The sequence below is a fragment of the Dermochelys coriacea genome, chromosome 2 (assembly GCF_009764565.3).
Source record: "Dermochelys coriacea isolate rDerCor1 chromosome 2, rDerCor1.pri.v4, whole genome shotgun sequence".
NCBI classification, from domain to species: Eukaryota; Metazoa; Chordata; order Testudines; family Dermochelyidae; genus Dermochelys; species Dermochelys coriacea.
In genome coordinates this window covers 226,720,752-226,741,297 of record NC_050069.1, presented here as the reverse complement: position 1 = coordinate 226,741,297, position 20,546 = coordinate 226,720,752, and the positions used below count along the sequence as shown (strand labels likewise).

Sequence of the window (20,546 nt, the reverse complement as noted above, 5' to 3'; positions counted from 1 at the left end):
TTCTGTTTCTTCAACAATATTTCATTTCTCCTTTTTGCATCTATCATAATTCCTTTGGAAGAACAAGCATTATCAGGGCTCTATTGACAACCTACGTGTTGTCTTGAATTTTTGTTATGAAATTATGATGATTGGGTGGGAGAGGAAGAACAACATATGCATGAATTATAGTGCCTCTTTCTCCCCATTATGGGTTATTACAGGACAGGGAGTGGAAGCTGGCATCTCACAGAGGTGTCTGTCTGTTTTGCTTCACTACACTGTCTTCACTACAAAGGTAAATTGTGACTGGATATTTAACACAATTAATATTAACAAGGGGGAAGAAACACGAGCCAAAGTAGGAAAAACAGGGTAAGGAATATTTAAATAAGTTAGATGTATTTAAGTCTTCATGCAGTTCACCCTAGAGTTCTTAAGGAACTAACTGAAGCAATCTCAGAAACATTAGCAATTTATCTTTGAGAGCTCATGGAGGATGAGTGAGGTCGCAGAGTACTGAGAGAGAGCAAACATAGTACTTATCTTTAAAAAGGAGAACAAAAACGACTTGAGAAATTATAGTGCAGTCAGCCTAACTTTGATAGCTGGAAAGATACTGGAAAAAAATTATTAACCAATCAGTTTATAAGCACCTTAAGCATTATAAGGTTATAAGTAATAGTCAACATGGATTTGTCAGATCATGTCAAACAATCTTAATTTCCTTCTTTGACAGGGTTACTGGCCTAGTGGGTAGGGGGGAAGTGGTAGATGTGATGTATCTTAATTTTAGTAAGGCTTTTGACACAGTCCCAACATGACATTCTTATAAGCAAAACTGGGGAAATATGGTGTAGATGAAATTACTTTAAGGTGGGTACAAAACTGATTGAAAGACTATACTCAGAGTAGTTATCAATGATTCGCTGTCAACTGGGAGAGCATACAAGTGGGGCCCTATAGGGGTCAGTCCTAGATCCAGTACTTTTCAGCATTCTCATTAGTGACTTGGATAATGGAGTAGAGTATGGTTATAAAATTTGTGTGCGACACCAAACTGGGAGGGGTTGTAAGCACTTTAGAGGACAGAATTAGAATTCAAAATGAACTTGATAACTTGGAGAATTGGTCTGAAATCAACAAGATGAAATTCACTAAAGACAAGTGCAAAATACTACACTTTGGAAGGAAAAATCAAATGCAAAACTACAAAATGGGGAGTTACTGGCTAGGTGGGAGTACTGCTGAAAAGGAGATGGGGATTATAGTGAATCACAAATTAAATATGAGTCAACAATGTGGTGCAGTTGTGAAAAAGACTACTATTGTTCTGGTGTGTGTTATTAGGTGCCTTATAAGGCATTGGCGGGGGTAGCTGTCCCACTCTACTCTGCATCAGTGAGGCCTTGGCTGGAGTATAGTATCCAGTTCTGGGTGTCACATTTTAAGAAAGATGTGGACAAATTGAAGATAGTCCAGAGAACAACAACAAAATGAAAGTTTTAGAAAAGGAAAGATTTAAAAAAACTGGACATGTTGAGTCATGAGAAAAAGAAAACTGAGGGGAGACCTGGTAAGTCTTCAGATATGTTAAGGGTTGTTACAAAAAGAGGACAGTGATCAATTTTTCTCCATGTTCACTGAAGGTAGGACAGGAAGTACTCAGCTTAATGTACATCAAGGGAGATTTTGGTTAGCTATTAGGAAAAACTTTCCAACTATAGGGTAGTTAAGCTCTGGAATAGGATTCCAAGAGAGGTTGTGGAATAGCCATCTTTGGAGTTTTTAAGAACAGGCTGGAGAAACACGTTAGGGATGGTCTATGTATATTTGGTCCTGCCTTAGTGTAGGCGGCTGGACTTAGCGCAGACTTCTCAAGGTCCCCTTCAGCCCTATGTTTGTGATTCTGTGGCCTCTTGTGCACTGCATGAAGTTAGTGAGAATTCCCCATTCTCTAGAGCCAGCTGTGGAATAAGGAGGCCACAGTCGAGGAACCCACTTGGTTGATAGGAGCCCAAAACCCAGTGTCTTGTGGGGTGGCACTTGAACTTGCTGGCAATAAGGGCTGTGGAGGTAGAGGGCCAGAGAAGCTTGGACAGGTTGACATGCTGGTCGAATACTTTACCAGGGCAACAGAGCAGTGAGGAAATTGCTTTTTAATTCTCTGATTTGGGTAGCCTTGGGCTGAGATTACTGATGGGGAGTGGCTTCTTTCCCCAGGATATGCTTTCTGGTGTTTTTCAAAATCTACATATAACCATTAGATGAACTGGTCAGATGACATGGACTCAAGTGACAGCAATATGGAAATGACAAACAGTTCTATCTTTCCTTCATGATATATAACCACACCACTAAAACCAAGATGTTCCAGTGCTTGTGTTACTGTGGTTCTTAAAACCCAAAGCTTTTGGTAATTATTGCTCTTGGCGAGGCGATGGCAGGAAATAAATCAGTGGAAACATGGCCATCCGACTGATAAGTGGCTGACACAAACAGTACAATACAAGAGTGCTTTCACTTAAAGCTACACTTTATTTTAGTATCAAGCACTTACACATATCTTCAACAGGTTAGTAAAATACCCCCAAAATCAATAATTACTGAAGTCTGGAGCAGTCTTTGAGTGGAATGACATCTGTCTGATTGGCCCGTCTTTTAGCTGCTGTTGGGGACCCTAATTTGTGTCCCTGAAGTGTCCCTGAAAGAGACACTTAAGTTTCTCTGCTTATTTAATAGGTTAGAATAACAAAAATATGTCAATAAAAAAAACTTGTTAACCAAACAACTTCAAAGTTTAAGCAAAAGGTCTCTCCAAACCATTAATTAGACAGATGCATTTTTGTAGAGTCCTTATGTCCTGAGGGCCCTGATAAACACATCCCAAAGGGCAGATATAGATAAATTTCCTGTTTTTCCAAACCATATACCTCAGCAATGTCAACAGAGATCTTATCAGGAAGGACACAGGGTCGGCTCCCCCATCAATCCCTCCCCTCCTGACTTCTTGCTTAGATGTGCTAAGGCTGTTGCAGAGGCCTGCTGAGACCTACTGATTTAGCTGCTTTTGGCCATAAGCATGCTAATCAATATTCCAATTATCAGTAGTGGTCCAGGCATTTTGCTGGTCTGCCAAAATGACCCTGTGCACTTGGATAAGATCAGCTTATGGATAAAGAACAGCTGACTGAAGGTGAACTGAAGCCGAGGTAATGATGGGTGTTCAGAGGAAAGTATTTTGAGGAGTTTGCAGCCACAGTGCAGTCTTTGACTGAAGGTTCACATCCACAATTGGTCAGTTCAGTCCATAGTCTGAGTGTACTTTTGGGTTCTTCACAGGAACTGAGCTCTCGCATCACAATAGTGTGAGTAATGCTTTCTACCATCTCTGGTTGGCTTGGAGACTGTCCCATCCTAGTGGATGAAGACTTGGCCTCATTTATCATGCCTTTGTCACCTCTGCTGAACTACGGCAATGTAGCATACCTCAGAATGAAACCCTCAGTACTTAGTAAACTTGAACTGATACAAAATATTGCTGCACATCTCCTCAGTGACAGAGACTTCATGATCACATCACACCAGTCCTCCAGTCTCTACAATGGCTTCCCATAGAAATCAAGTTTGTCTTGGTCCGTATCTTCAAAGAGCTCCATGGCCTGGGCCCAGGATACCTAAAAGACAGTTTACAGCTCCAAGATGAAGACTATGGTTGACAGCACTCCCTGGCACAATGGAATTCTCAACAATAAGAGTTAAGTTCATCCATCTGAGAGACAGAACCTTCTCGGTGGGTGGTGAGACACTGTGGAATGAACTCTCCCAGAAACACATCTCGCTACTTTCTGCTGCTGATGCAAGGATGATTTCTTTGTCCTTTCCTTCTCCAGTATAAGCATATAGCAACATGTATATTTAAAATAAAAAAAATCATACTAAAACAAGACATTCTACTCCACACACTTCTCCCTTTGGGCAGAGGATGAGAGAACAAACAACATGTGGCAGACGTGTAGTCACGTTGCTTAATGCATTATTGGAAGGCTCTCAGATATTAGGGTGATAAGCGCAATATAAAAACCTATATAGAATAGCATGTAGGATACAATAGAAATGGCAGCATATGCTGCTCTCATGATCTTCTTGCATACTGCCCACAAGAGATATGTAGTGGAGAAGGAAAAAAGAGAGGAGTGTATGGGTGGTATCAAAATTTCCAATGACTAGAGCATATACTATCGTCAGTGCCACGGGAGGGTCTGATTTCCTGCCGTGATGCCAGACCTTGTCCATTGAGGCCTTTCTGGCCCATAATGTGCATGGTAATTGGAGGCTGAGTGGGGCAGCGGATGGAAAGGGAGTGGATGTGATGGAGGAGTTGTTGGTCCAATATCTTTTCTGACACCTCTTACTCTAAATCGGTCTAGCTTATGTAATTGCCATAGTAAACCTCAGTCTTAATCATTTCTTAGATCTGATAGCAATATTGCTCTTTCAGACAGGCTTACAAAAACTGCCATTGTGACTTTAGATTCTGAAAGAGCATCTGACAGACTCAAGTGAGGATTCATGTTAGTTCTATGGCATGAAATTGGAATGGGAAAATACTTTACTAACTGGATACAAAGTCTTTGTGGAAACCCTGAGGCTGTATTTTGCTCTGCTGAGGTCATCTCTGTTAATGCCTTTCCCTTCAACAGAATACAAGACAAAACTGCTAGGCAATTTAGCAATCGTGTTACATTTTTTGACAGTTTGCACTGACTGCTTTTTGAAGGTGTTGAAATTAAATTTTTCAGAAAATTCCACTCTGTTGATATAAGTAATGCAAACTTCATAATGTACTTCTCTTACCATAGGCAAACTCAGCATGCTTCTTATACTGAACAGGGTTACTCACTTACAAGTAAAATACAACCACCTCAGTGGTACACTGTGACAGCCTATCTATGCTAATGAGTAGCTAGAGATGGGAATGACTCACCAAGTATGTCTCTAATTAAAAGTAGATGGGGGAAATGTAGGGCCCAATCAACTCCCATTGATTTTTAGTTGGACTAGTATTGAGCCTTTAGGTAGGAAAAATGTATTATAATTATCTAATTGGTATTTGGTCAGGATACCCTTTCACTTGCAAAAAAATTATCTTTTAATTACTTGGATTTAGGTTTCATCCAAACTATAGCACCTTTGCCCCAGGTCATCAGTAATTACCTACAGAATGACCAACACCACTTCCTTCAGAGCCTGAGGTTGATCAGGTCCAAGATCCTTCCTAGTCTGAGAGCTCAAGAAATTGCAGAGTGAACTGTACAACATCTCTTGTTATAAAATAGGCCTATCCATCGCATTGAACTGTGAGAGTATTTAAAATATTGCACCTTCTTAAGTTTCTTAAAATTCGGCATTGGGTGCTTCTGGTATGGTTTATGGTGACAAAATACCACATGCACCTAGTAAGACAAGAAGCCAATAAAGGATTTAAGGAAGAGTGAAGTGCTCAGACCAGTGGGAGAAGAATTATAAGTAAAGCAGTGGCATTTTGGTGAAGCTAGAAGTGAGGTTTTATTAGTCAATAAAATTACACCCCAAAGATAATGAAACAGTTTAAAAATCAAAATAAAACAGAAATATCTTAATGTACTTTTTTCCCATCCCTCTTGAAATGTTCTTGTTTTTAAAAATTTAATTTATAGCCTGATTTTTTCAGTCACTGAGCACTTGCAAGTTCCATTAACTTCAGTGAGAGCAGTGGTTGCTCAGCTCCTTTGAAAAGTGGGTCATTAAGTCAATCTCTTCAGTGATATAATTTGTCTCTGGCCTGAAAAATGGCAAACTGTTCCACCAATGCATCCGATGAAGTGAGCTGTAGCTCATGAAAGCTTATGCTTAAATAAATTTGTTAGTCTCTAAGGTGCCACAAGTACTCCTTTTCTTTTTGCAAATACAGACTAACACGGCTGCTACTCTGAAACCTGTTCCACCAATGAGCTCATGTACTTAGTATCCTAGGGGCCTGGCAATGAAGCTTTTGAATCAAGGTCTCTTATTTGACTTCCATAATGCTCTCAACTCCTTGTCATCCTGCTGTGATTTAAGTTTTTGTTTAATGAGCCTTTATTTAAAGAGCCTTTAACAAAACACTGTATTATTTAAGACAATTTATGGAACAATTTAAAATCATTATATGGTGAATAAAATGCACTTTATTAATAGTTATGCAGATTTGTTATATAGAAAAATACACAAACTAAATGGAAATTAAAGAATATTTTAAAGGGAAAATAGTATGGATTAAAGAAAAAAGTTTAATATAAAGACAACAAAGATAGTGAGGGTCAAAGGGAAAGATTATTAACAGGAAATGATTAAATGGATCCACTAACATAAATATATTCTATTTAATATGAAATGAAATAATTACATATTTCTGACTGAATTTAAAAAAAAAGAATGAATTAAAAATGTAGTCAATAACCTTATATTTTTCTTTAAAAGATTTAAAACAAAGCTTTTGTTTAATTTAATATAAAAGTGTTTTCACAACTTTACATAGCTAATTATTTAATATATGTAGTTTTTAATGAGTTTTTTTAAATTTTCATTGTTACTGAAGGATAGTCTCCTCTTGATGTGCTATGATTTATTGTACATGCACAACTCTCCTATTAATGCAAATGCGAGTAATTCATGAAGATCTACCTGCATTAAGATGAGACTGTTCTGTTTCCTCTGCAGCAGTTGGCCTTCTGAATACCCAAAAGATGACGGGAACCATTTATAACAGTAATACTTAGCACTTACCTAGTCATTTGCATTTTCAGTGTTGCATAAACATTAACCCCACATCACCTTTAATGTATGTTAGAAATAGGGAAATTATGATACAAAGATTAAGTGAATGGTTATCCATATTAAGAGCTGGAATTAGAACTTGACAGTTCTTGTTCCCTTAGACTCTTAGACAGCACTTTTCTCTACTAGCAGCACTTTTCTCTATTTCTCTTACTTTCTGTATTGAGAAAAAATGTTAATTGAATGAGTCTTGCTTTAGAGCTGACAAAAAAAAAAAAAAAAGGTTTTAAGGTTCCTGAAGAGATTTACATATTTAAGGACATTTCCAGAGATTTAATAGCTTCTATAATAGCTTTGGCCCAATCTATAACAATACCCAGACGATGTGTTAATAAACATTTTCATTTACTGTATTTCTAATCCTCACCTAAAGTCTATGTATTTCTAAGAACCTGATTTATTTAGCTGTTGAGTTAGATGGTATGTAATGAGGAAAAAGGGTAGAACAAATTTAAATTATTGCTGTTGAGAGTGAAAGCTGCAGCAACAATGCAATATCATGCACCACAAGGCAAAATAAAGTTTTAAAACAGTACTATCCATAATCAATAGCACTAGCATTTACAGCACAGGTATAGTTTAAGTGTATAACTACATTATTCAGGTGGAGAGGACCTTTATGCTAAATTGAAAGCTTTCTGGAGTGTACACCTTGGGCCAGATTCTCAGCTATTACAAATCAAAGTTGTTAATCTGAAGTTGATGTAACAACACCAATTTACCCCAGCTGGGGCTTTGGCCCCATCTATCCATTTGCCAGCTGCAGTAGTCACTTCTTTCTGTGATCATGAAGATGCTCTCACTTTTTGTGAAGAATTTTAGAATTATAAATAGCTTACTTTTTCCTTAGTCTCAAAATTTTATTACAATAATGTTCAATTAGACTTTGTTGGTGCGGTAAGTTTGATTGTGGAAGCCAATACTGAACAAGAGGAACTAGAACAGAACAACTTTGGGGTGTTATTTATACTGACAATGCTGATGTAGTAGAGATGCTTAAGTCATCTATTAAGGGAGCTGAAAATGTGCTGCAGCTGCTAAACTATCTGTAGACCTCAAAGAAAAAGACAGTTGCCCGCTCTAGCACAAGTATGAGCTTATACTTTTTATGACAGCTCTTTGAAACTATGGCAGTTCTCTGCCCAGGCTATCTTGTAATACTCTTGAACATTACAAATCTTGCCATATAGGTTGTCTACTCTAGATAACGTGAGGATAAATAAATTGTCAGATTGTGACTTTTAAGTTTGAACTATTCAAAATGCATTCAGCCATGTAAATCTTCCTTGAGACTCTGTTTGCTGCTACTGCTTCTACATACCTTTTTAGGTTATTATTTTAACCAACCCATTTAGGCATAGAATTTTGACATACAGTTATGTTAGTTTGTTTTGCAAAACTCCATAAGTGTGCAGAGCTTTAGGTGCTTAAATGAACAATAGTTTAAATAAAGTTTTGAATGTTCAAGATTTTATATTGAATTGGCCTTCAGTATTTGTTTGTTTTTGGGTGTTGAGCTTACTATTCTGAGTGTTTTCGTTGCTACTATATTAAATTTGTCAGAGGTAGTTTCTCCCAGTGACCTACTGGAGTTATTACTTCAAGAAATGCCAGTTCAGTAGGTGAAAGGTGACTTGCTTTCAGTGGTAATAGATTTTCAACTTAGCTTGGGCGCCAAATTCAGTTCTAACGTACGTCTGTGCATCTCCCTAGAGTTCATTGGCACCGCATCTACTTATAACAAGGCTAAATTTGGATCTGTGTCTTTAACTGTTTGTTGCCCTAGAAGATTCTACTGTGGTCCATTCACAATTTTCATATCACTTCATTGCACAAGGTACTGGATTGGGAGGTTTGAGTCTTAACAGTGGATTTCCAGGTATTTATTGGGGTAAGGCACAATCTTAAGATACTTCTAGTATAATTATTTTATATCAAAAGTCCTCTCCATTTATTTTGTATAATAGAAGTTTCTGTTGTGGAACTGTATTATGATCTGATTGGATAGCTCTGAAGGAATATGGATACATGATTACTGGTGTAAAGCCAAAGACACACAGGAATGTAAACTTTCACATAAAACTTTGCCTTCAAGATGTATGATTTAACTAATTTAGGATGACATACGTTAAATGGATTTTGAGGAAGAATTCACTTGAGCAGGTGGATCTGAGGACTCAGGAGGTTCCTTTCACATTGTGTCATTCTCAAGAAGCAATGTATCAGTACATTTGCCATTTTTGCACTTTAAAACAAAACAAAAATAATTGTAAAATGTCTCTAATGGTATACATATTAAAGTTGTCATGTGCAGTAATTGTCATTCTTAGATGTGTTTGTCAAGCCTACAAAAGAAAGCAGGGACATGTAGAATTAAGTGCTGAATTTGAGCAGGTTGTACAGTGATGTAGTTCCATTGTCTTTCAGTGCAGTTACCCGTGACTTAAACTAGTGTGAGAACAGAATCAGGCCCACTGACTGGTGGAGTTCTCCAAAGAGTGAGTGCTATTAACTTGGAGACTAGTATAGTGGTATGTATAAATTGTGCTGGAGTGCCTAGGCACTGTGGATGAGATTCCGGGCTACTCTTCAAAGAGATTTAATGCACAACTCATAGCCCAGAGAAGATGAGGGTCACAAGACACTTTAAGTCACCATTGTGCCTTCTTGATCCTGGGCTGCTCCAAAGGCTGGAAAGGCCCCAGGGATAACTGAGGGTATGTCTACACTACAATCAGAGGTGTGATTGCAGCAGGTGTAGCCAGACCTGAGCTAGCTTTGATCTAGCTAGCTTGAATAACAATAACAGTGAAGCCATGGCAGCATGGGTTAGCCACTCAAGTACATATCCCGGTGGGGTTGTGCAGCCTGTGCCATGACTTCATTGCCATTATTATTCAAGCAAGCTAGATCAAAGCTATCTCAGCTATGTCTTCATGTGCTGCAGTCACGTCTCTTGTTGCAGTGTAGACATAACTTAGATAGGCTCCTAGGGATGTCTGAAGGTAAGTCAGCCTGCACAGGCAGCCCTGTGGGCTGCAACATTGCCCATAAACTCTGCAGCACTGTGTGCCCTTCCCCTGATGGGCACTTCACTCTATGCAATGGATTTTAGGGTCACTTTCTGCCACTCCATCCCATTTACATGGTGTAATGGGGTGAGAGTGAGGGTGAAGATCTCACCCAACATGTGGGAGGGAAATGATCACTAACTACTGAAGTACTGTTTGTCACTGTTTTTCTCTGGAGGTTTGTAATATTTTCTTTGACATTTTACTTTTAATCTTCAGATACCCCAATTTAACACAATGTATCTGTGGCCACTTGAGCACTAAAATACTTAAAATAATAATAATAATAATAATAATAATCCTGGACTGAGGTTGCTGAGGCTCCCTTCTTTTATCTTTCTTGCCAGAAAGTAACTTTGCTTTGCGGTCGGTAGTTACAGGGTTGCCTAAGAAATAGAAGGCTTATGAAAATGAGTTCTCCACATGAGACACTGTGCTGAATTCTGTGTAAGAATGGGTTTCAGACACACAAAATAATCCAGTCCTGCACAGAAACACAAGTAAATAGCAATGTCTCATATGAAGAGTAAACTCCACTGTCAAAATATTCAAATGGTAGATAAGCAGATCCATTTATAGATAAATATTTGTATTTGGATGTTAATGTTGTCCCCCCTTCCCCCCCCCGCGATTAACAATGAATCTGCTTTCCTGGACAGCCCTATCATATAGTCTTAATTACTAAAGTATCTATCACACTGCTTCTGGGGTTACATCTGTTCCTCAGCAAATTTACAGGCACTTGACCATGCTCTTGACTTACCATAATTTAAAATATTTCCCCAAATTTTACCACTGATTTAGAAATGATTAAATATTAGAATCTTAATACCCCCCTGGAATGAGTTACTCTTCTGGGTAATGAGGGCATTTGATTGATGGAGACAGCCAACATGGTGATTTGTAAGTATTTCAGAGCACTACTGTTAGAGAAGTCATCGCTCACATGATTACCGACTATCACTAATGAATGTGATGGACATTCTGGCCTGTGTCAACACCATGTCAACAGCAGCTTTGCAGGGACATATGGAGACTAGGGATGGCTAATAAGAGAAACAGGATTATAAATATTAAAGAATGAGAACAGGTGTAAGGATATAAAATTATACAAATGAAACTTCTGCCTAATTTATCTCTCTCACATGTCTCACTTCTGATATCGTTCCCATCACCATGGTATCAGAGTGCATTACAAAGAGAGCTTCTTCACAATTGGCCCATAACTGATGTAATGAAAAGCTGTGATGGGAGGATATAAAATATGAACTATTACTAACCCAGTTTACCAACTCACTGTGTCTAAAGGGCTAGCTTCTGTTTTTTGTTCTAGCCCCTTTGCAGCAGCACAAAATAGCTGGAAAAATTTTGGATGATCTGCCCAGTTGAGAATTTCCAGGATAGGGGACCTCGTGTCTGGCACAGAGCTTGTGTAGCTGCCCCTGTCACAACCCATCCCACTTGAACTTGCACAAGCAGTAGGTCTGGTTATACACTCAGGCTATGCTCAGCTGGTCCATAAAGGACTGTCACCATCTGGTGGAAATTAGTTAATTTATAGTAGGATTCAGGGTGGAGCAGTCTGCTCTGATGCTAGGGGATCTGTAACTAGCTGTCTCTTAGTCCTTTTCCCACATTGCTCATAGCTATGTTGTTGTGCACCATAATAAATTGTTCTTAGTATTTTGTGTTTTAAACTCTTCAGATATTTATGGACTATTATAATGTCTCCAACATAGACATTGCTTAGTCAAACTATACATATGTATCTCTTGTAGTCTGTCCAAATAAGTCAATTCCTCTGGTACACCTGGATCATTTTCATTTCTCTGTTCTGAACCTCCCTCGAATTTGTCAATAATGTGATTCTCGGAAATCAGAGAAATATTGCACAAGTGTGGTTGCTTCAAAGCTGTATCAATATGCTCTACTTACCTTTCTTCTCTTCAAAGTGATATGTTTGTGCATGCATCTGAAAATTGCACTAATCATTGTTAGTCTTATCACATTCCAAACTCATGTCTAAGTTGGTGTCCAGTATCACCCCTAATTCTCATTCAGTGTAGCTGCTTCCCAGGTTTCTCCATCTCATTGAGAATATATTTCAGATTATTTTTCCTAGATACATTAACTTTCATTTTTCCAAGATGAATTATTTTCTACCCATGTTCTCTAGATCCTTTTGTAGTATTTTCCTCGCTGTTGTTTGCAACTCCTCGCAATGTAGAACCATCTGTACAATGAATATTGTTAACTTTGTGTTTACCTTAATAGTGTAGCAGTATAAATGAGTAATTCTTATAAATTTTTACCTTTTCGTCTTTCCATCAAAGTGGTGTGTTCATGCTGTGATGCTGTTGGCAACAGAGGTCATTATTTTCATATAGAATATTTGCATGACAATAAAGTGAGGTTCATTAAATAAGAAGCCAGAAACTGGAAAGCAAGATTTAAATCGGTCCACTGTTAAAGTATTGTGTGCACATATACTGTATTCATCATTCCAGTTTCTTCATTAATACAGATATGATAGGATGTTATCATTGATGTGGAATTGCTTAGAAACACTAAGTACTATGAGGTTGTGTTTACATTCTTGGTGCAGATGTTTATTTTTGCTGCCTACACCATTTTTTCCTGTTTTCAGAATAACACAGACAGTATGAACATATTAAGACTGATTGAGAAGTTCATAAGAAGAATTATTTTCTCATTTCTTGGAAAGTGCAACATTTTATATTACTTTCACTTTCATGTGACAGATGTTCGGTTGAAATGGCAATTATTAGTTGTACTCCCCTCTACTAATGAGAAAAGAATGAATCTAGTAATTGCGGTATTCTGTTCAACCCCAGTAGGCTTTTTCTACAAGTGACAAAAGAATTTTAAACTGAGGAAGCAAAAATAGCTTCAAAGCTAAGACGGCTTTGCACTTCTGAGGCGCTGATGAGACCCCCAGCATTCCATCAACAACTGGTCTTTTCATAAAAAGAAAAGGGGTACCGGTGGCACCTTAGAGACTAACAAATTTATTAGAGCATAAGCTTTCGTGAGCTACAGCTCACTTCATCGTCATGCATTCGGTGGAAAATACAGTGGGGAGATTTATATACAAACACAGAGAACATGAAACAATGGGTTTTATCATACACACTGTAAGGAGAGTGATCACTTAAGATGAGCTATTACCAGCAGGAAGGAGCGGGGAAGGAGGAAAACCTTTGTGGTGATAATCAAGGTGGGCTTTTTCCAGCAGTTAACAAGAATGTCTGAGGAACAGTGTGGGGGTGGGATGGGGGGAGAAATAACATGGGGAAATAGTTTTACTTTATGTAATGACTCATCCACTCACAGTCTCTATTGAAGCCTAAGTTAATTGTATCCAGTTTGCAAATTAATTCCAATTCAGCAGTCTCTTGCTGGAGTCTGTTTTTGAAGTTTTTTTTGTTGAAGGATAGCCACTCTCAGGTCTGTAATCAAGTGACCGGAGAGACTAAAGTGTTCTCCGACTGCTTTTTGAATGTTATAATTCTTGATGTCCGATTGTGTCCATTTATTCTTTTACGTAGAGACTATCCAGTTTGACCAATGTACATGGCAGAGGGGCATTGGCACCCTGACAGCAGGATTGTCTGGCTATGTAGACTGCCTCCTCAAGCCCTATGCTACCAGCACTCCCAGCTATCTTCGAGACACCACTGACTTCCTGAGGAAACTACAATCCATCGGTGATCTTTCTAAAAACACCATCCTAGCCACTATGGATGTAGAAGCCCTCTACACCAACATTCCACACAAAGATTGGACTACAAGCCGTCAGGAACAGTATCCCCGATAATGTCACGGCTAACCTGGTGGCTGAACTTTGTGACTTTGTCCTCACCCATAACTATTTCACATTTGGGGACAATGTATACCTTCAAATCAGCGGCACTGCCATGGGTACCTGCATGGCCCCAAGGTATGCCAACATTTTCATGGCTGACTTAGAACAACGCTTCCTTAGCTCTCGTCCCCTAATGCCCCTACTCTACTTGCGCTACATTGATGACATCTTCATCATCTGGACCCATGGAAAAGAAGCCCTTGAGGAATTCCACCATGATTTCAACAATTTCCATCCCACCATCAACCTCAGCCTGGACCAGTCCACACAAGAGATCCACTTCCTGGACACTACGGTACGGTGCTAATAAGTGATGGTCACATAAAACACCACCCTATACCGGAAAACCTACTGACCGCTATTCCTACCTACATGCCTCTAGCTTTCATCCAGATCACACCACACAATCCATTGTCTACAGCCAAGCTCTATGATATGACCGCATTTGCTCCAACACCTCAGAAAGAGACAAACACCTACAAGATCTCTATCATGCATTCCTACACTACAATACCCACCTGCTGAAGTGAAGAAACAGATTGACAGAGCCAGAAGAGTACCCAGAAGTCACCTACTACAGGACAGACCAAACAAAGAAAACAACAGAACGCCACTAGCCATCACCTTCAGCCCCCAACTAAAACCTCTCCAACACATCATCAGGGATCTACAACCTATCCTGAAGGACGACCCATCACTCTCTCACAGATCTTGGGAGACAGGCCAGTCCTTGCTTACAGACAGCCCCCCAACCTGAAGCAAATACTCACCAGCAACCACACACCCCACAACAGAAGCACTAACCCAGGAACCTATCCTTGCAACAAAGCCCGTTGCCAACTCTGTCCACATATCTATTCAGGGGACACCATCATAGGCCTATCACATCAGCCACACTATCAGAGGCTCGTTCACCTGTGCATCTACCAATGTGATATATGCCATCATGTGCCAGCAATGCCCCTCTGCCATGTACATTGGTCAAACTGGACAGTCTCTACGTAAAAGAATAAATGGACACAAATCGGACATCAAGAATTATAACATTCAAAAAGCAGTCAGAGAACACTTTAGTCTCTCCGGTCACTCGATTACAGACCTAAGAGTGGCTATCCTTCAACAAAAAAACTTCAAAAACAGACTCCAACGAGAGACTGCTGAATTGGAATTAATTTGCAAACTGATACAATTAACTTAGGCTTGAATAGAGACTGGAATGGATGAGTCATTACACAAAGTAAAACTATTTCCCCATGTTATTTCTCCCCCCATCCCACCCCCCACTGTTCCTCAGACATTCTTGTTAACTGCTGGAAATGGCACACCTTGATTATCACCACAAAAGGTTTTCCTCCTTCCTGCTGGTAATAGCTCATCTTAAGTGATCACTCTCCTTACAGTGTGTATGATAAAACCCATTGTTTCATGTTCTCTGTGTTTGTATATAAATCTCCCCTCTGTATTTTCCACCGAATGCATCCGATGAAGTGAGCTGTAGCTCAGGAAAGCTTATGCTCAAATAAATTTGTTTTAGTCTCTAAGGTGCCACAAGTATTCCTTTTATTTTATACTCTAACTTGGATGCCCAGTCATAGTTTGAGTATGTTGGGAATAGTCATGAGGCGAACCTGCTTGGTAATGTGTTAGCTGTCTCTAGTGATGGGTAGTTCTTGCAATAGAACAGTTTTGTGTCTGGAAAGGGACAGAAAAGTAGGTGTTGGCTAACTAAATCCTAACTCCATTTACAGGGGTTAGGTTGAAGGGAAACATTCAAGCTTGTATCCCTGTGGCTAGATTAGAACTGTAATATCAGGCATTGCAGGTGGCTATCTTCCTTGAGGGCTGAGGGTTGTAGCTTGTAATACATAGAATAGAGTGACAGGTACAGCTATGACTTGAGTCATTCTAGAAGGACCTAGGTAGCCCTAAATAAGCAGATAAATGGAGAAGGATCTAGGAACCGAAGTCAAGTTTTTAACTGTAATCACTGCCCACGGGGATAGACATTTGGTTCATGTTTTACTGAATAGTGATAATTTTTTCTGCCATTTTTTATTTGTATTGTGTCTATTCTCTTCAGGCATTTCCTGGGTAAGTGTACCATTTCAGATGAATGACCAAGAAGTGAGTGCCATTGGTTGGTCAACTGAAATAGATAGTTATAACTGACAATTTGATAATTTTATAATTTGAATCAGAATTATGTATTTACAAGCCAATTATACCAAACTACTAGTATCTATTAAAGAATTAAACAGATTGCTAAGCAAGGAGACCTCAAAGGGCTTTGAGAAGAGGGAGAACAACAATAAAATCCCCTTTGTTTCCTATTTTCATCTCGTGCTGCTAGAACCCATCTGTATCTAAGTCAAGATGAGGTGCATATTAACACTGAAATAGAAGAGAAAACATACTGAAGCACGTGTCTGTATTAATTTAAACAAATAGTTATGTGGGGTTTAGTATATGTGTTTTTATATAGAGTTTGATTTGTTTTTCCAGACTGTGGGTAAGTCCACATTTGAGCACCTGCATATTTTCCCTCCTTTATCCACACATGGTAGATGTGCATAAGTTTCTCCTGATTTGGACACAGAGTTGGCTAGATAGCTATCACATAGCTAGAGAGATACCTGATAGATATTTGTGCCACACATCTAGCAGTACGCTCACAAGGGATATAAGTCATTGCCTCCTTTCAACTGTAAATACAATACAAAATATTAAGTGATAAGGCGATTTGTGTGTTTGCCAATAAAAGAGATTAGGGAAGCTTGACACTGTTTCCCTGAGCTTGAGGTGCAGGATAAGGCCCCCCAAAGGGAGAAAATTATATTAAGAAACAGTGAAATATCTTCATATATTTAGACATTTTTTTACACAGAGCATGTGGCAGCCTGAGTTTTTGGGTGGTAAAACTAAAATATACTGGGATCCGACATGGACCTTTGTGTTGAATGCTTATCCATGGTTGTAAAATATTCTTGAATCTGTCATTTATTAGCAATGTTTAAAGAAAATTGTACCTTTTCTCATGATACTGGTAAATTATGTCATGTAAAATATTAGAATGTAATGCATCATTGTTTTATTTAGTTTCAACTAAATGTACATATAAGTAACATTCAACACACAGAGTAGACAAACTAATAACACAACTCTTTGAACAATTATACAAAGTTTCACAGTGGGTTTGATATGACCTATTTCTAGTACTGTGCCTTATGTTTGTCTGGTTTCAGAGTAGCAGCCGTGTTAGTCTGTATTCGCAAAAAGAAAAGGAGTACTTGTGGCACCTTAGAGGACTAACCAATTCATTAGAGCATAGCTTTCGTAATGCATCCGATGAAGTGAGCTGTAGCTCACGAAAGCTTATGCTTTAATAAATTGTAGTCTCTAAGGTGCCCACAAGTACTCCTTTTCTTTTATGGTTGTCTGGTTACTTTAAGAATAGGACAATAGCAGCAGGGCATCTTTACTGGTGACCTTTTATCTGTCTAAAAGCACAGGAGCTGAAAGATACTTCACTGAACTATCATGAAGTTCATTGTATATCATCAGGTCAAAAGTGTATAAGCAGCAGTATGCAATATTGGTATTCACCTGGTGATCTCTTCCATTTACCTTTTGACTTTTTATTCACATTAAGATTAGAAGTTTTGATGATCAATCTTAAGCTGTCTTTTTCAAAAGAGATTGTCTCTTCCTGTAGCGTAACCATGGAAACAGACAAGAAACCCTTAAGAAAGTGATCGAACATGCTGTGCTAATTAATCCTACCCTACATTTTCTTCAGCTGAAAGATGCAGTTAAATAAATTTTGCATGAGTAAGCATATTTGGATGCACAAATGGTATAAAATATGTAACAATTTCTTTTCAGAAGAATATCTGAAAAACTGGTAACTGTCATTTATTCATATCTGGTGCATCAAAATAATAAATGCTGTCTTGTTAGTTTCTCATATTTTTGATGATTTTGTATTTAAATAAATTGTAAATATTTTTAAAGGATGAAGATATTCTTTCATGCCTTGAGACGATCCAAAGTGTGTGCACTCAGTTTGAACATGAATCTAAATGTGCATAATTTCATGTGCATAAATTACACCTGCAGTTTCACTTGCATTTTGGGCAGTTAGTCACCTAACTGGTCTACATGCACGGTGAGGAAAAGTCAGGCCATCATTTCAAACACAAAGACATCCTTGAGCCCATTCAGTGCCACTTTGCTGCACTGAAGCTACTAAACACTAACTCAAAAGCGACCTCAACACATTTTAGGATACATAGTTTTCTTACACTCCAAGGCTCCGTTCATCATTTTCCTTTCAGCAGTGAAAGCAACCCACTCAGACACTGTCTATCTCAGACACCAGATACAGTAGCTAATCTGTGATGGACCTTGTTCATGGTGGTTGGGGGGTCAGGAGCAGAATTAAGAATAAGGGGTGAGTTGCCAAGCGACTGGATTAGGAGAGAGACCAAAGGTGGCATTCTGAAGAAGTGGCACTTAGAAAAATCTGCAGTATGTTTAGTTACAGTTCAGGTATCAGTGGAGGAGATGTGGCAGCAGGAAAGGCAGACCAGAGGAGCTGATCCAGGGTGGTAGGTGAAAAGCTGCAGCTGGACTGGCCAGCGCAGGTAAAGCTCTATGTGCCAGCCTGAAAAAGGTGGCAGTCAGTAATGTTATGAGTATTTTCTAAATCCATGTAATCTAGAACCACCTACTTAAATCTGAACTGAGAATAGTTTCTTTTATTTTCTCTACCTTAGTTCAGGGAGCACATTTTCTGTTTGGGAAGAGGGGCTCATTCTGGCAAGATAGATTTTCATTCCCCCCCCCCACCCCCAGTCCCCTGTTATAGTACCCCTTGTTTATTTCCCTTTCTAAATTGTCTGGATGTCTCTTCAACTCTCTTAAATGTAGGAGTATCGGGGTTTTTATATGTTTCCCTCTCTTCCACACTGGCATCTAGCTAGGGTGACCAGATGTCCCGATTTTATAGGGACAGTCCCGATATTTGGGGCTTTGTCTTATATAGGTGCCTATTACCCCTCACCCCCCTCCTGATTTTTCACACTTGCTGTCTGGTCACCCTACATCTAGATCTTTCACACACGAATCTGAATAGAATCTGCCTCCCTTTAGTCATGTGGGATATAAGTAAAAATAGCTCTTCAAAGCACTTCAGACTCTTAACTGCTCATTCATGCTAGGAACAAAATTATCAGTCTTAATTACTGTACAAGTATCCACTGTCTGTGCAAGTATAAACCTGTAGTCACAACCAAGGGCTCTGTGGGTGGCTTAGCTTCTGCAAGGTGTGCAATGTACGTTTCCCAAGAAACTCTTGCCAATATGCAATTCAGTGCAAGAGAAGACACTGGGCTGTTTTGTAGCCAGGGAGACCAGGTAAAAAAATGCCAGAACATGTAAAACTGAACAAAGAATGATCATTAAGTCTGAAATGTTTTTGTTTTTAAATTCTGGTGTGCTAGTTAGACTATCCTCCCACAGATGTCTAATCTGTATAATCAGTAGATAACCCAATCTTGGCACAGATTTGCCAGCGTTACTATGGTAATATGAAAAGGAGTACTTGTGGCACCTTAGAGACTAACAAATTTATTAGAGCATAAGCTTTTGTGAGTTACAGCTCACTTCATCAGATGCATTTGGTGGGGAAAAAAAAATAGACTAACACGGCTGGTACTTTGAAACCTGTCATTATGGTAATAATTCACTGGAATAATTGTTCTTAAATCACTTCTCCAGTGTATTAATTATAAAAAGTGCAAATGTGCTGTGCTTCAACTTCAGGCATGCAGTCCTTAATTTTCATTTTTGTTTTTAAAATATTTATTGCTGCTCCAGAGAAGATTCTGATCTTCATTACATGTGAACTCTCATATTGTAGATTTCTCTTGCAGTTTGTAATTTTTCACTAAATGAATGTGTTTTGGCTCTCTCTAAAGATTTCAGTGAGGTAGCAGAACTGATAGTGACCGTCTGTTTTAGTAATTTCATTGTCTTGTGGAAGGAAGTTAACATCCCTTCTCTCAGCAGGTGAAAATCCAACAGTGTACACTCCTGGTTCCCATTACTTGCATGTGCTCAGTATCTCCCAACTTCAGGGGTTGTGAGGACAGCAGCTTTTAGAATACCGGAACATGACTGTAGAAAAGCAATCAGGAGTGGACTGTGCAGGGAAGTTCTACCTCCTTGTGGTGCAGGCATTTATCCTAGAGTTGAAAATGCCCATGTCCCTGAATCATAGTCCCTTGCTTGTGAGAAGGGTTAGAAGAAGTTCTCTGTGAGCATACAGTGATCATTCCTAAAAAACTGCAAGTTTTACCTTAGATAAATTATAGTTACCTTAGTACTAGCAGTATGCCTTGGATGCCCCTATATTTTTATAGAGCAATTGCTAAGGTAATATTATTTAGCTATCTCAGGGAATTGGCAAGATTTAAGAATGGCCATAGTAAATGCAACTCTTTCAATAGATTGTGGATTGGAAGGTTTCATTCGAGAGAAAAGCCTTTCCTGCTCCCAGACCTTCTAGGAACTGAGTTCCCTTACTCTAAAATGCTCATCTTCTGGGAGTTGGGAAATAAAGCTTTTTACACATGCAATTTCCTGATTTATATGCACAATGTTAGTAATTATGGACGCAACTGTGGATCTACACTTTTGAGTATTCTTTGTAAATGGATGTGGGCCTCTACTATTTTAAAACTTGACTCTGG

General features: G+C 38.9%; 1 protein-coding gene across 6 annotated transcripts in view; it reads left to right on the top strand.

Moving 5' to 3' along the window:
* CDK14 (cyclin dependent kinase 14) overlaps nucleotides 1–20,546 on the top strand; it is a 512,169-nt gene that overhangs the window by 292,430 nt on the left and 199,193 nt on the right. The window lies entirely within an intron of this gene.